Genomic DNA, 14978 nt, shown 5'->3' on the forward strand with positions numbered 1-14978 from the left:
GATCACTTCTCTAAATGTATCACTACTGCTTTGGCTGCTGGTATATTTCACAGTCCTGCTTGGCTGGGTAACTAGTCTTCACATCAAAGGACTCATTGTTCAGAATTATTGGTCATATGTCTCTCAAGGAAATATATACACTTTAAAAAAAAGGCATGCAGGAAAGTTAGATCTGTAATTGTTCAAACTATCATATGATGTTTTAAAGTCCATTCCTGCCCCTCCCCCAAGTAACTGATGAAGTATTTCACTTTTAAAATCTTGAATCAATAAATCAGTTTTCCTGTTCAAGAGGAAAATGTTGGCTTAGGGTAAGTGTAGGATAATACTTAAAATAACATTGTGTATAGAAACCACTTTAGAATTCTATGTTCTGCTTTTATCAGGAAAAATAATTACAAAACCTGAAAAGTTTAGATATGCGGTAGTTCAAACCATACTATGGTATATGTGCATGCATAGGTGTACCTTTATCTAATTATTTTGAATCTATAAATGTTACTATCTACAAAAAGTGTTTGCACATATGTGTGTGCACACACACATGCATGTGCAAGAGAGAGAGAGTACAAGAGGTTCATTTTCCCAGCTTCAAGGTTTCCAGCCTGCTGTATGTATTATCATTTGTAGCACCATTACATGCCTGGAGGCTGACATTTTCCACTTCTATATCTCTTCATTACTGTGAGCTCATGACAACACAGCTAAACAGCCAGACAGCAGGAGTAGCTGAATAAGTCCATGTCTCAGTCACATGAACTAGATATATCTGTCCTCAGGTGAAGGATTATACTGGCAACACCCACAGAAAGGGAGGAAAATCTAGCACAACCTTGCATAGGAAAATCTGAAACAGATTATAATTTCTATATGAATTTCCTTCTTCTTCTCCCTGCTGCAACTTTCCATAAGGTTGGATGAAATCTAAACGAGTAACAAATTGCTAATGCCCCTACCAAACATCTGTATTGTTGATTTTTTTATTTTTTTTTTTGGTTTGGTTTGGTTTGGGGTTTTGAGTCTTTTTACAAATCCACTAAAACTCTGTACAACATGAAGAACATCTTTGGTTGCTGTGTCTCAAAATGTGAAGCCTAATTGCTTCAAGTTTGCTCTCCTCCAATACCCCTTTGCCTACTCTCAAATGCAGACAGAAGAGCAGCTCCCCATTATAACCCATGGTGCTTCTCAGGAAGTACTTGATCTAATACTTGATCTAGTAACTCAAGTGCCATGAGTTACTAGATTTCCTGAACCAAGTGCCATGAGTTACTAAATCCCCTTGTGTCCTTATGCCATGAGTTACTAGATCCCCTAAACCCAACAGAAGTTCGCTGTTGGCTCCCAGGGGTTGAGGAATCTAGAAGCTGTCTGCGAGCCTGGAGACAGTTTCCCCTAACAATGCCCTCCCCCTTCCTAGGCCCAACACTGTTTTCAGAATGGAAGAGGGGAAAGGGAGCAGAGGGAGCTTGTTCTGGTGGTTCCCCAGCTGATACTGGAGGGTGGGCTGGGTGGCTTGGAGCACCCCACCCAGGGGAGCTCCAATCCATCCACCCCACCCTCCAGTGCTAGTGCCAGCTGAAAAAACCCCTGACTAACTCCCTCTGCTCCCTTTCCCATCTCCCATTCTGAAATCAGGGCCAGGCCTGAGAAGCGGTGCAGACAGAACTTACTGAGGGTGCTCCATTTTGGAGCATCTTCATTTGAACGTTCATGCAATTAAAGCATTCTGAAACCGTGCACTTCTGTTTGGTCACAGTTTTCAAGGGCCAGACCAGGCAAAAATTGTCACTTCTGTCTGTGCCTCCATATGTAGAGAATAGAATTAACAAACATGAGGCAAGGATAGTGCTACTGTTCTACAAGGGTTTTGTTGTGTGGAAAGTCTATGAATCAAGCATTCTTGTTCAACTAACTTTCCACCACCTCTGTCATGGAACTTTATAAACAAAAAGTTTTAAATTTTTAAATGAATATAGTACAATGAAAAGTCTGACTTAATAATAATACAGCAAGGAAGAGTCTGTCTCACTTGCTTTTCCACCACATTTCCCTATATCATGAATGAAACTACAGCTGCACATTACCCTGAAAACCTCATACTACAGCATGCTGTCTCATCAAACAACCTAACCTTGGTCTCCAACATAATGCAGCGGCTCCCATTTGACCTCCTTCACTGTCGCAGGGCACCTCGGTGCCTGCTCCTAGAGAGGAGAAACTGCCAGGGAGAGAGCCCTGGCAGAGCCTAATGAGCGCAGCTGCGGGTTGCCGGAGCAACTAAGGGGAGCCAGCTGCCTGTAGGAGGCAGGGCCTGGCCCTTATAAAGCCCAGGGCTGAGGCCAGGCTGGCAGTTCTCTGCCAGCAGCCTAGGAGGCAGGAGCTCTGGGAGTGAGGATGTGGAAAGGAGCCTAGTAGCAAGTACTATCATCATATGGAGCAATGTTGTTATAGCCATAGGGCTTCAGGTTTGAGTTACAGCCAGGAGGCTTGTGTTGTGTTTAGTTCATGTTTGTATTACAACCGGAGGTTTGGGTGAGGCTGTAGGGGTTGGAGGAGGCCTCATAAAGGGCCCCATGGGAGTGTGGGGGCCCCAGCGCCTGAGGAGGGTGCAGTATCCTCATAGGGACCCCAGAGAGTGTGGGGTGCCCCAGTGCCAGTGAGGGTGCGGTCTAGCGCCAGGAGGGTGCATCATTCTTACAGCGCCAGTGAAGGTGCAATTTGCATGCCAGTGCAGGAGCAACTGGCAGCAAGGAGCGCAACCAGTGGGTTGCAGGTGCAACCAGTGGGTTGCAGGCGGGGAACGAAGACCCCAGGTTGTGTGCGGGATACATAGACCCCAGCCCCGGAGAAGGGCGGCTTTGTGAGGCCCCAGTGTGGGCATGACGAGCCCCAAAAGGGGGCACTGCTAGGAAGCCCTAGCATAGACGTGGCGAGCCCCAGGAAGGGGGAGCACACTTTAGAGGAGCCCAGCGTGGGCCCAACGAGTCCCCGAGAAAGGGGGGACTATTGAGAAGCCCAAGGTGGGCACGGCGAGCCCTGAAGAGGGGGGAGCGCCATATTGAGAAGCCCGAGACGGGCATTGAGAGCCCAGCCATAGGCTAGTGCGGCAACACCCCTCAGACAGAAGCAAGGTGCTGCGGTTGTCCCTGAGGAGAAGGGATAGCAGTGCGACGAGCCTGGATCAGAGAGGGTACCCATGCGGTTGGCCTGAAGGACCGGAGGCCCACTAGAGGGTCCGTGAGTGGGACCACACTTTCAGAGAAGGCCCAGAGTGGGCTTGATGAGAGTCCCAGTGAGAGGCTGGGTAGTAGAGAGAGCCCAGGAGTGGGCTAGACTACAGGGGAGGCCCAGGAGTGGGAGAGATTACAGGGGAGAACGGGCATGTAACGTGACAGACCAACATCCAGCACATCAGCGAGGCTTGGGGCGTGGTATTAGGGGTGGTAGGAGCCACGCATAGCCCATAAGGCTGGGGTGCCTAGGAAGCACCCATTGTATCAGGAGACCCCCAGGGGGTCCGGGAGAACCACGGGGACAGAGGTCCCGAGTAGCCGTGCCCAGGGAGTCATAGGCAGCCTCCCAACCTTATATTTACCAACAAGACGTGGCAGGTGAGAATAAGAGGGTGCCTTGGGCCAGCCTGACACGGAGCGAGGGACCTCGAGGAGATCACGGCCCTCTGACAGGACTCCGCCGTGACAAATCCAAAACACATATCAGAGGCTAGATCATGGAAAATTCATAGTTAAATTAATCCCTTTTTATACTATTACTAAATTATTTATATGGTGCTGCAAAATGGTGGCTGGAATTGGATCCAAGCACATAACCAACCTACTGACTTATTAAAGGCATTAAGGATAACAGGCAAGAACAAAAATTCAGAGACCATGTCAAATATGGGTTTCAGCTATTAGAAGACTTTACTAATAAGTGGTTAAATTGTGTTCAAATGGAATGTCAAAATATTCATCCTTACAAGGAAGTATATATGGTACTCATTCTTCCATTGCAATACAGCTTCCACCATGCAACAACACATTGCTCATGCAACCTTCTACAACCTTATCATATATGCAGGACTACTGGCCCCCACATATTTGGAAAAAGCCAACTGCAATAAATTATATTTCTGTGCAGACACTTGCATTCTTAGAAACTCACTCTGGGAAGCCACACCTCTAAATAGACCTGACATAATATATCAAACCTACCCACAAGCAAATCTAGGAAACACTGCTATAAAACCCAGAATAACCTCTCAATCACACCCAAAACAACAGTTAATGCTAACAAACAGGACCCCAGCTTCTATAGTCATTGCAGCCACATTGTGAACTATAGATCCAGGACACATGCACACACACACAAACCCATTCCCTATTAGCCTGTACATTTCTGGTTTTGTAGATCATCTTCTCTCCTCTAATTGGGGATAATGTGCAGATATTTGCTCTAATTCAAAATTAATCTGTTTGAACATCTTTGAAAACCTTTCATGATTATTTTATGTGAATCCTTAAGAACTCAAGACCCACTAGTGTGGGTAATGGTAGAACAGAATTTTTTCTAGCATACTCACCATAAACTAATTATATTTTCAAAATACACAATACACACTAGCACAATAGAAATGGTGAATTTCACTACTAAATATCTAATTCACAGTTAACAAAATTTCTGCGGTGCATAAAGCATGTGGTGCTGTTTATTACCTGATAGCATGAAACATATAAATAACCAAAAAGAATGAATAGTGTCATTATTGAATATGTAACAAAAAATGCTTCCACAGGCTAGTTATTTTCACCACTTTATCTGGGACAAAAGTGATATTGTGTTATAAAAATTGTTATTATCTGTTCTTAGATAGTCTGCAAAGAATAAAAAGGAAAACTCATAATTAATTTTTTTCACTCTTGTCCTCTTTGCTATATTTTGCCTTAAGATGGAAACAGCTATTTTGTATTGAAACAAATTATACAGTAAGATATTGTTTTTCTCTAAACTCTAGTAGCTGGAAGTGTGTACTGTAGCCAAGATTTATTGATTACCTAGTGTAACTTTATCAAGACAAACTGGGACATATAAATGGGGCCAGGGAAACATAACGATCTGCTATATCCAAAGGACCTGGCAGCAAGCCCTAGCCCTAACTCTGACCAAATATTTTTTTGTCAAATACAGATGGTATGTTTCTTTCTAATCCATAGACTTTTTAGTCCTTAATCTAAATCAACCTCATAAGCATATTTCCATTCCATGTGAAATGGTTCTGAAATATTATAGGAACCAACAAGAATGGTGTTTTGGCTGACTTGATTCATTTTGGCACAAGGTTTAAAAGCAGGCTGCAAGTTTTGATTCCACTGGATATCTGCCCTGGGCTCCTTGGAACTGTGCCTAAAGATCTAACTGGATCCAGGTATAAAGAAGGAAGAATTTGCTGTCCACTGGCCAGAACATGTTTTGAAGGTTTTTCTGCCGAGTGGAACCCCTGAAACTAGTGGGTTACAAAGTTTGGTAGTAATCTAGCCCTATTTCAGCATAGTACATTGCTGTGTTCTGATATACCATACTTTCTTGCATAAGCATATACCTTTTTTCCCAAAAAACAGCTGAAATATAGAGTGAGCATTATTAGAGCATTTTTTCCACTTACTGGGCAAAAATAAAAGTAAAATCTGCAAGTGATTCACAGGGAGCAGAATCTATGAACAGATTCATCTCCCTAGCTGCTGCTACTGAGTTATTACTAATGATAGATCTTTTTCCTTTATTCTGCCTTTCAAAACCAAGACGCATATCTTATTCTGGGCCATGTTGTAGCAAGTTAATATGTGATTAAGCCTTCACACAAAAGAGAGAACACCAGATACACCCACATCATCATTTTTCATTTTCTTTTAAAACCAGATTGTTGTGCTCATGCTATATTGACCAAGGCCCAAATTCTCAAGGCCAACTAATTCCAAGTTAAATCAATATAGTTTGTCGAATAAAAGGTTCCTGGAAGATGTGCAAGTGAAAATATGCGTGCATGCCAGGAAGTATGATTGTGGGATCCAGCATCAGATTCCATCACACCTTACTGCTGGTGCAAAGGGTACTTGGGATCACTCCCATGGGTTTCACCTGCACTGGCAAGTAGCAAGATCCTGCGGCTGAAAGCCCCAACAGTTGATCCAGGCTCCCAGCCCTGTGGGTGCACCAGCTCATTAGGCTCCCAGCTGACTGGGCTCCCAGTCACAGAAGCATATAGTTTGTTCCTGAGGCTGGGAACCAGATCCACTGGTGAGACTCCCAGCCACAGAGGCATACCCCATAACTGGGAGACCTAGCCTGGCCACACATTCAATTACGCTATGATAGGAACAAGCCACAAAGTTAATCATTACACAAAAAATGTGTAGTAACTTTGTGGTTTATTCCTCATGCCATTGATTGTATCAACATGTAGCCAGGTAACAACTTAACACAAGATTAACTGGTTAATCACGTCTTAAGTGTAACGTGCTAGAGCCCAAAGGGTGCCTATACATGAGCAGCAAGACTGCTCCGACACAGTGTAATTACAGCATGTCGAAGCAAACTAGATTAATCAGGGGGTTAATTAAGCATGGGGTCACTTTAACTAAAGCTCGTCAAACAAGTTTTAGTTAAAGCATTCCCCCTGCCATTTTTCAGCACAGTGATGCTGATACATGATACACTCCCAGCACTTTAATTAGAGTGGCTCTCAGAGTCACCCTAATTAAAACACCTCCTCCCACCCACCTTAGAGCACATGTATAAATGCCCAAAGATATCACCCACAAAAATCCTTGGCTCTTGCAAATTAAATCAATGAAACTTAAGTACTTATTTTCCTATCTTGGACCTAAATTCTGTATTCACAGAGCGCACATAGGTTGGAGCAGTTGCATTATGAGCTTCACCACATCAGCCACTATTATTTCTAGCGACTCATATTAAAGAGCCATTAGAAGGAATAAGAAGTTAGTTCAGTTTCCATTCCTTACTTCCATTCCTTCTTAAAGCAGCCATCATTTTAGGATCTAAAATAGAGTGAAATGATCAGTCAGTTCATACTGAAGCTATTAATAAGCATGACTTTCTACCAAAAGTCCTAGTTGTCCACTAGGAAATGAGATGTGACCACCAGCTTCTTTTGATCATGAAACCACCAACCAATGTAAACTATTTTCAGTTATTCCAAAGCTGAGAAGCACCAAGACAATTCAAAGGTAAAAGCTAAATATGCCATTGCCAGGTCCCCTGAGCTATTCACTTATCTCCTAGATACAAGACTCAAGTTGACTTGGAATTTAGGGATTTATCTGAAGGAAATACAAGGCAATTCTTTAAAGTGCCTGTTTAACCTGAAATCCTAAACCAGTGATTCTCAACGTGAGTACCATGGCACGCAGAGGTGCCTTGAGATCCTTTCAAAGGTGCCACAGAGTGCCATGTCAGCATTGGTAGGTGTACAAACAAAATAAACCCAGAGTTTTCAAATAGGTATCCATAATGTTAAAAATGCTTTGATCTGTTGTGATCCTTTTGAATTGCCTGAAACAGATAAATCACTCTGCTATTTTTTCTTTAGTCAAAAATAAGTGAAAACTAAGATTTGGCATTTTCCAAAGGGGTACCTTGGATCTAATGAGAAGTACCTTGAGTCTAAAAAGGTTGAAAATCTTTATTGTAAGCCGTGTTCTCAGATCTCATTTGAGTATGTATGTCATAACAAAAATTGTTGGGATTCGGGCTCATTTAAATTAGGCACTTTTGAAAATTTTATTCTAAGTGTCCTTTCCAAAATTAGTATTATGCTGTAGTCATCTTTTCAACACTGTGGGCTAACTTTCCACTATTTTGCCTGCTGGGTAACCGTTTATACATGTGTAGAGTGAGTATAAAGTGATTCCTAATCAAAATGGTTGTGTTTTGCCTCATTTTACACTACTATAATTTTTTCAACTGGGGAAAGCAGTGAAAAATTCAACTCTTTGTTGAAGTTAATAGATAATTCCAGTAATATACCAAGTGTTTCAATACCAATTTGGTTGTTGCTCTGAAGAAAAAAATACACCCCAATAATATCTTTTTTCCCCACTGCTAATCAGTACATTTAGCATAACAGTGACCAAGATTTATGGATTATATTCATTTTAATAATATTAAGTGAAATTGTCTGTGTTTTCTTAAAGGGAGTCAATGTAACACTTTGCAGTGAAAAATAAAAGCAATTAGTTTTTCTTGGCAAATTTTTTTCTTTAAAAAAAGGTCACAATAACTAAAATGGAAAAATCATTTAAAAATGAGACATGACTTTGCTAAGGATGCTTGCTAACGTAGATGCTTTGCACTTGAATACTACCTCAGCATGAGCTCTCACTGTTGACACAACATGCTGTTACTCTTACAGCAAGCATTTAACATACAGAGGAAAGGGGTTACTGCAGCTGCACTCAAGGAAAATTTGTTATAATGCAAAACCAAAAATGGCTTCACTCTAATAGACAACACTCTAGTTTGTGACTAGAAAACTTAAATCCTATACTATTGACAAAGCAACCTGTGACTACTAACGGAATCAGCTCAGTTTTCTGCAAGAGAATAACATGTCCCCGTCCCCCTCCCCCCACCCCCATTTTTCTTCCCCTCACCACCAACCCCCAGTGTGCTGCCCTCTAATGAAAGGTCAGAGGTTAGGACTTTATTTTCCTCCAGACCATGAATGTTAAATGGCGTTAGCATGAACAGTTCAATGACCCCTGTGTGTTCTGAAGTTGCTGAAAAATGGAAACAAATGTTAATTTGGGTTTCAAGTCAGACTTTCTTTTGCTGATCTACACTTATGGAGCACATTAGGCTACTTACAAAATCAGGCTGAACTGTGACCTCTGACCCAGCTCCATTTTAAAATGGCTGGCTTCATCTGTTGGAAGCCTAGGGCTGCCTCTGGGCTTGCAGTCTACTAAGTTCTCTCATGTAATTCTCACTTGGTGCCTACTACTGTTCATGTGCAAGTTACATAAGCCAGAGCAAATCTCCAGCACACATCAAGGGCACTGTTCCAATTTAAAAGTTGATGGCTGGAGTAGGTGTTATTTGTACCCCGTGTCAAGCTGTGATTGCTCACATCTGGCAACAAGCTGAATAGGACTTTTGATTCAGGGTGAAGAAAGAAAAAGTTGGTGGTAAGAAAAGGAGAAGGATGAAGGAGGATTATCTTATAGCTCTCAGGCTTGAAATGAAGTATCCATATAACCAGAAAAATCAAAGTTAGAAATGTCCTGTTGAGCCATGCATATGTGCTTTTGTATTCCTGGATGGCCATGACTGCAGATCTAAAATCCTAGTGCAGTGACACTGGAATCCACACATGCTTTCAAAAGTAAGACAATGGTTTGCAAAAGACTTCTGGCATAAGAAAACATCCTGATTTATAGTGCAAGGAAACAGAGACCTATTTTCTCTCTCAATTTAGTATTAAACCATGGGAATGGTCCTTATCTAGCCTTATCTTGTCATTGTGGGTAACACAACTTTTGAATTTTCATGCTGTTTTTTTCTCCACTCCCGCCTCTGCACATTCTCCCTAGTGCAAATAAAGCATACAGGTTTAAGACTGTGTGGTGAGAGTCAAAGATTACTATTACTCTGCAAAAGCGGGTTGTAGAGATATGGACTTTGCCCCTCTTTTTTGTTGGAAGGAAACTTCTGAGGTGAAAAGCACAGACATTGCATTAGTTGTCATTTGAATGTTTCATCTCATGCCCTCCTGCAAAACAAGCTAAAAACATATATTCTCAATATTCTATGCTGGGTCGAAACAAGGTACAATGGCTGTTAACAAAGCTTGCAAATAAGTTAGTATTTAAATATCACTCTGCTTGGCAAATTCCAGACAGATAGACAGACAGACAATTATCTCATTCAATTCAGGAGTCTAAAAAGTGTGGGATGAATACAGTTCTGAGCTTACAGGTCTTTATAGCTACCGTATTCGAGCTCTTCGCTGCTGCAGCAAAAGTAATGTGTAATTTATTGCGTTGAACTATGGTCCCATATATGAAAAGGGGGAGCACTAAGGGTCAGAATTCTCTCTTATAAAGCATCAATTATTTGAAAGTTTCCTTGAACCCAATTATTTTTTAAAGCTATTTTAAAATAACTGGATTTGCTGTTGGGTTTTGGTGGTACCATCTGAATTCATTTTTTGTGACTATCATTGTTCTGTTTTTATAGTTGCTATTCTTTATGGAGTTTTGTTCTTGGGATTGCAAATGCAAATCAATGATAATGGTTAATTTTAATTTTTAAATGACAAAAAAGCTTACAGAGAGTGTTTTTATACTCAGTGAGTATGTCTACACATGTGCCTAACTGCACAGGTGCTACTGCTAAAGCAAGTACTAAATGTCTGCATGGTAACTGTCAGTACTACACAGTCCCAGTGGCACATGGGTCATTTCTGACCCTGCTGCACAGTAACCATGAGCTACTGTGCAGTAGCTTGTTGCTACTGCACAGATGTGGTGGCGTCAGAGTTCATGCCTACCACATGAACTAGCGTCTCATGTCAACGTGCCCACTGATTGAAGACTTAAATCTATTAATCAAGATTAAGAAACACAATGGTAAGATGCTGATGCTTCCTGTTATTTGCATGATCTATCTTGGGTGATATCTGCACTAATGCAAAACTTCTGAGAAGAGGTTCTTTTATTTTTGTATGAGTGTCTATGGTGGTTGGCATAACAAAGTCAAAACTTTCAGCTTCACCACTGCACTCTCTGTCCATGCTTAAGAGAACTTCAGGATAATGGATTCTGTTGCCTAGCAAGTGTTAGTAACATTAGCTTCTTAATGGTGACAGGTCTAGGTGGTTCAGCTGGGTATCGATGTTTAGTAGCCTTTTTGCTGTGAAACTTAGAAAGAAAGGTGAGGAAAAAAGGAAGAAACTGATCAATAGGACCTGTAGATCACCAAGACTCCTAAAAAAATCTAGCCACTTAATTTACAGACCAAACTATGGATTTAGATATCCATATTCTTCAGACTCTCCCCTTTTCTTGAAGGCATCTCTGTTTTATAACATATCAGAGATTTCCAACAATTACTTTGGTTCAGCTCTGGCAGTGACTTCCCATTTAAATTATGCTACATGTAAAATTACTCTTCAAATATAGGCTAGTTATTATAGAACATGGCAGCTTGATTTCCCAGAAGACACATGAACTTCCATAAGTGTCTTGCTATAAACCAGCAGTTCTGAACCTTTTTCAGTCGACATACCCCTTAGTCTCATGGAGCAGGAGTAGGATATCTGGTTTCCATGTGCACGCGCATTTTACGGCAGTAAAACCCCGGCAATTTCAAACTGTCAAGACTTTTTTAGGCCCTTTGACCTGTGTTAGACAATGTATGAAATATATCTCACGTACCCCATGATAAGGCTTCATGTACCCCTGGGTCTATATGTACTCCCAGTTCAGAACCGCTGCTACAGACCAATGGGTTATGCTAAAGATTAACCTCTAGGGCAGAAATATTCAACCCTCAGCCCAAGGCTCCATGTCATGTGACCTGCAGGGCTCCCTAGAGAGCCAGAAATTTGGTGGCAGGAGAGCGGTGCCAAATTTCTGTACCCAATGGAAGCTCCAAGCCCAACATGCTGAATCAGGCACCTAATCCTAGTATGCAGGGCTGGGCAGGGTCAGCCCCAGGTCCCAGGGACTAATTCCAGTGTGCAGGGGCTGGGGGTAAGGTGCCAGGTCCCAGAGCCCAATCCTGGTGTGGGGCGCCTGGACAGGGTGCTGCAAGGTCCCCAGGACCCAACACTGGCAGACCAGGAAAAAAGGGTGTGGCACAATACCCCCAGAGACCAGTTCTGATGAGAGAGAAAGCGCCGGGCCCCAGGGACCAACCCCAGCGTGCAATGGTTAAAGGGGACAGTAACAGCCCCCCAGAGACCAATCCTGGCTCACAGGAGTGGGAGGGGGTGGTACCAGGCCCCCAGATCCTGGCATATAAGGCTTGATCTGGCCTTTAGACTCGTCCTTCTCCACCCATCTGGCCTGCCAGGCCAAAAGGTTGAGCATCCCTGCTCTAGGACATGAAATCCTGAATACTAAAATGTTTATCTACCAGGAGTAAAGCACTATGGTATGCCCAACAAGTCTAACAAAATGTAATCTGGAAACAATGAAATTATTAATTGGATTATTTTTCTATTTTAATTTTGAGTCGGCTTTCATTTGGTATAAGTGTTATTTTCATTTTTGTTACCATTTTCTCCTGGATATGAATAAAAGTCAAGTGCCTTAAACCTCTGTAAATGTGTTTATTGCATTTGCTAAAGCATCTATAGGACACAAGAGTCAAAAGTCCATCCTTTATTAGGACTTTGTAATATAGTATCATTGATGCTGAAATCAAATTAAAACCCAGATACTTTTACAAAGTGGAATCAACTCAGACTGTGTGCGTGTGTACATGTGTGAACATGAGTTGAGTGAGAGGTGATTTCTTTCTAGTTTCTTGGGAGACTGTTGCTTTCTAGAAAGACATAGGGAGTATACACATAACATATAACTTTTGTGTGAAGCTATTTAGGTTGTCCAGCCTCAGCTCTCAAGAACTGGAACTCCTTCCTTGCTCCATGGGAGCTGATGTTATACTCCACTTGGCAGACTATTTTCTCAGAGCTAATTCCTAATCCTGGGTTAAAATGTTCCTTCACTACAAAATACAAGGGGTTCTAACTTGTGTTTCAAATCTTAGCTGATGTGAAAAGTAATGCAGAGCTGCTGAAAGGAACTTGGGAGCTCATGCAAATGGGACCTCACCATTCCAAGTAAATTTCCCTGTATTGTGCTACCCACTCTTCCTCTTGAAAGGTCCTGTCACTGCAGTAAACTCTAAAGAGCCAGAATGCAGAAATGAGAAAGAAAAAGAAAAGACAAAATCTCTTTGTATGTGCCTTGCGGTAGACAATTGCCATCTAACTTTTGAAGAAAATAAAAAAGGCTAATTTAGGGTCCTAGGATCGCTGCCGTATACAGTGGGGAGGCTTTAGAAGCATCAAAGAGTGATTCAGATTTAGGTGTCTAGGTGCTCTACACAGAGAAGCAGAGGAAACAGTGGCCTCCAACGGACAGTTCAAAACACGTAGAAGTGTTTAGAAACAACCAAAAGGAAAAACTGAGCACAGGAGTATGTTTGAGGTATAGTCTCTCAAGAATTTAGGTGCCTAACTTGAGCTATCTGGTAGATGTCCCCATTCATTCATGATCCACAGTGCCTAGTCCCACAATTGTGTGGTTGGTTTCCAAGAACAGTCAATTCACAAAACCCCAACTTGACAATATGTATCCAAGAATTCAACACACTTGCCAAGGAACTGCTGTCATGGCCAATATCCTAGAACTGTATTATAGCTAGAGGTAGGCATTTCCCCCCTCTCCCTGTTAAAAAATAATGAATTTGCTGAGAGATGCAGCTGCATTTAATGCAGTGAATCATTTTGGAAAAATACAACCCCTCTTTCACAAAAAAAAAAAAACCTCAAAAGAAAACAAAACAAAAACAGGAGAGGAGGGGGACAAATGAATTCCAGGACATATTCTGGAAATGGCAAAATATTTGCCTTCTGAAAGTGTCAAAATGACATATTTTGGCTTCCAACAAATCTGACATTTGTATTTTAATGTATAAAACAAGGATAAAAATAAATGTTTAAATACCCCAAAAAAACAAAATTAAATGTTTCTTTTGCATACTTTGCGTTGACCCAAACCATTTTTTAAAATGTTTCAGTTTAACCACTGAACCAGAAATCTATTACACGGACAAATCTAGTTGTGGTTAGACAATTTCTCTTTTCTTCAACCAATTAGTTCTCTTCTTTCTCTCAGGAGCATCTAGCTCCAGTTTCTCCACCTCTGCTGCTGTTCTCAGTAGATGGGTAGACACGTAGCTGGTTATAGCTGGAAAGAAGAGGCAGCCATCAGGAAACAGGGAAGACAGGCTGCTGAACTGTGGCCAGGAAAGGGGTCAAAATGGCATATAAAGGAAGAGAAGAGGGAGCAATCCTGCAGGGGGATGATAGGGGGGCAGAAAGAACCATGAGAGGACAGAAGCCGCTCTCCACGGAGTATGGGGACAAGAAAGAGCTGCCATTAAGCAAGAAGCTGGGAGAGGAAGGAAACAGACATGGGCAAAAGTGTAAGGAAAATGTGGTAAAAAAACCAGCCATCTCCTCAGCCAAACAGCAGAAAAATTCAAAATGTTTTCATTTCAAGATGACACTGCTTACTGCATGGTATTAAGAGACAAAGGACACCAAAAGCCCCATCTACTTACTGTGTATCAACTTCCAATAGCATTTTAACGGGACAAAGAACCCAGTGTTCTGCACATCTGTCTTTTTACACATTTACACATCAGCAGATACAGTGGTCTAACAAGGTAATAAGAACTTCAACAGGGGGCTCTGTGCCTCTGTTCAGTGTCTTTTCTTTTTCTGTGAAACAAATGCATACGCCCTTCAAAACACCTGACTTAGTGGGAAGCAGCCATAAACTGAAACACCCATGTGTCACGCACAGCGTTAATATTATGTGCAGGGGTAATGATCATTCCACGGTGCGTACTGCATGACACTTGTTTGACTTCAGGTAAAATTGGATTGGCAATTAGCTACCTAGAAGGGAAAGTGACAGAACTCTTACAAGACCTTCTTTTATCCTATCTGACTGCTCTTTATCAATCTCTAGCCCTGTCCACCCCATACACTCCTGCTTTCCTCAAGCAATTGCCATCTCAACAAAACCATGTTGGCATTATCCATAGATTGATCTTTAAATTGTTTCCCAGGCAGTTTTTGAATGTTTTTTTTCTTCAGTTGAGGATCACTGTATTGCTTCAAATATTTTAAGGATCCTGGTGAATTGTTTCACAGC

The 14978-nt window shown here is 41.8% G+C and overlaps 1 long non-coding RNA gene across 8 annotated transcripts in view; it reads right to left on the reverse strand.

Annotated features, from left to right (window-relative positions):
- The window catches only part of LOC109283890 (uncharacterized), a 131471-nt gene that overhangs the window by 94625 nt on the left and 21868 nt on the right, over positions 1–14978 (reverse strand). The gene's annotated exons all lie outside the window — the stretch shown is intronic.

The sequence above is a fragment of the Alligator mississippiensis genome, chromosome 3 (assembly GCF_030867095.1).
Source record: "Alligator mississippiensis isolate rAllMis1 chromosome 3, rAllMis1, whole genome shotgun sequence".
Classification (NCBI taxonomy): domain Eukaryota; kingdom Metazoa; phylum Chordata; order Crocodylia; family Alligatoridae; genus Alligator; species Alligator mississippiensis.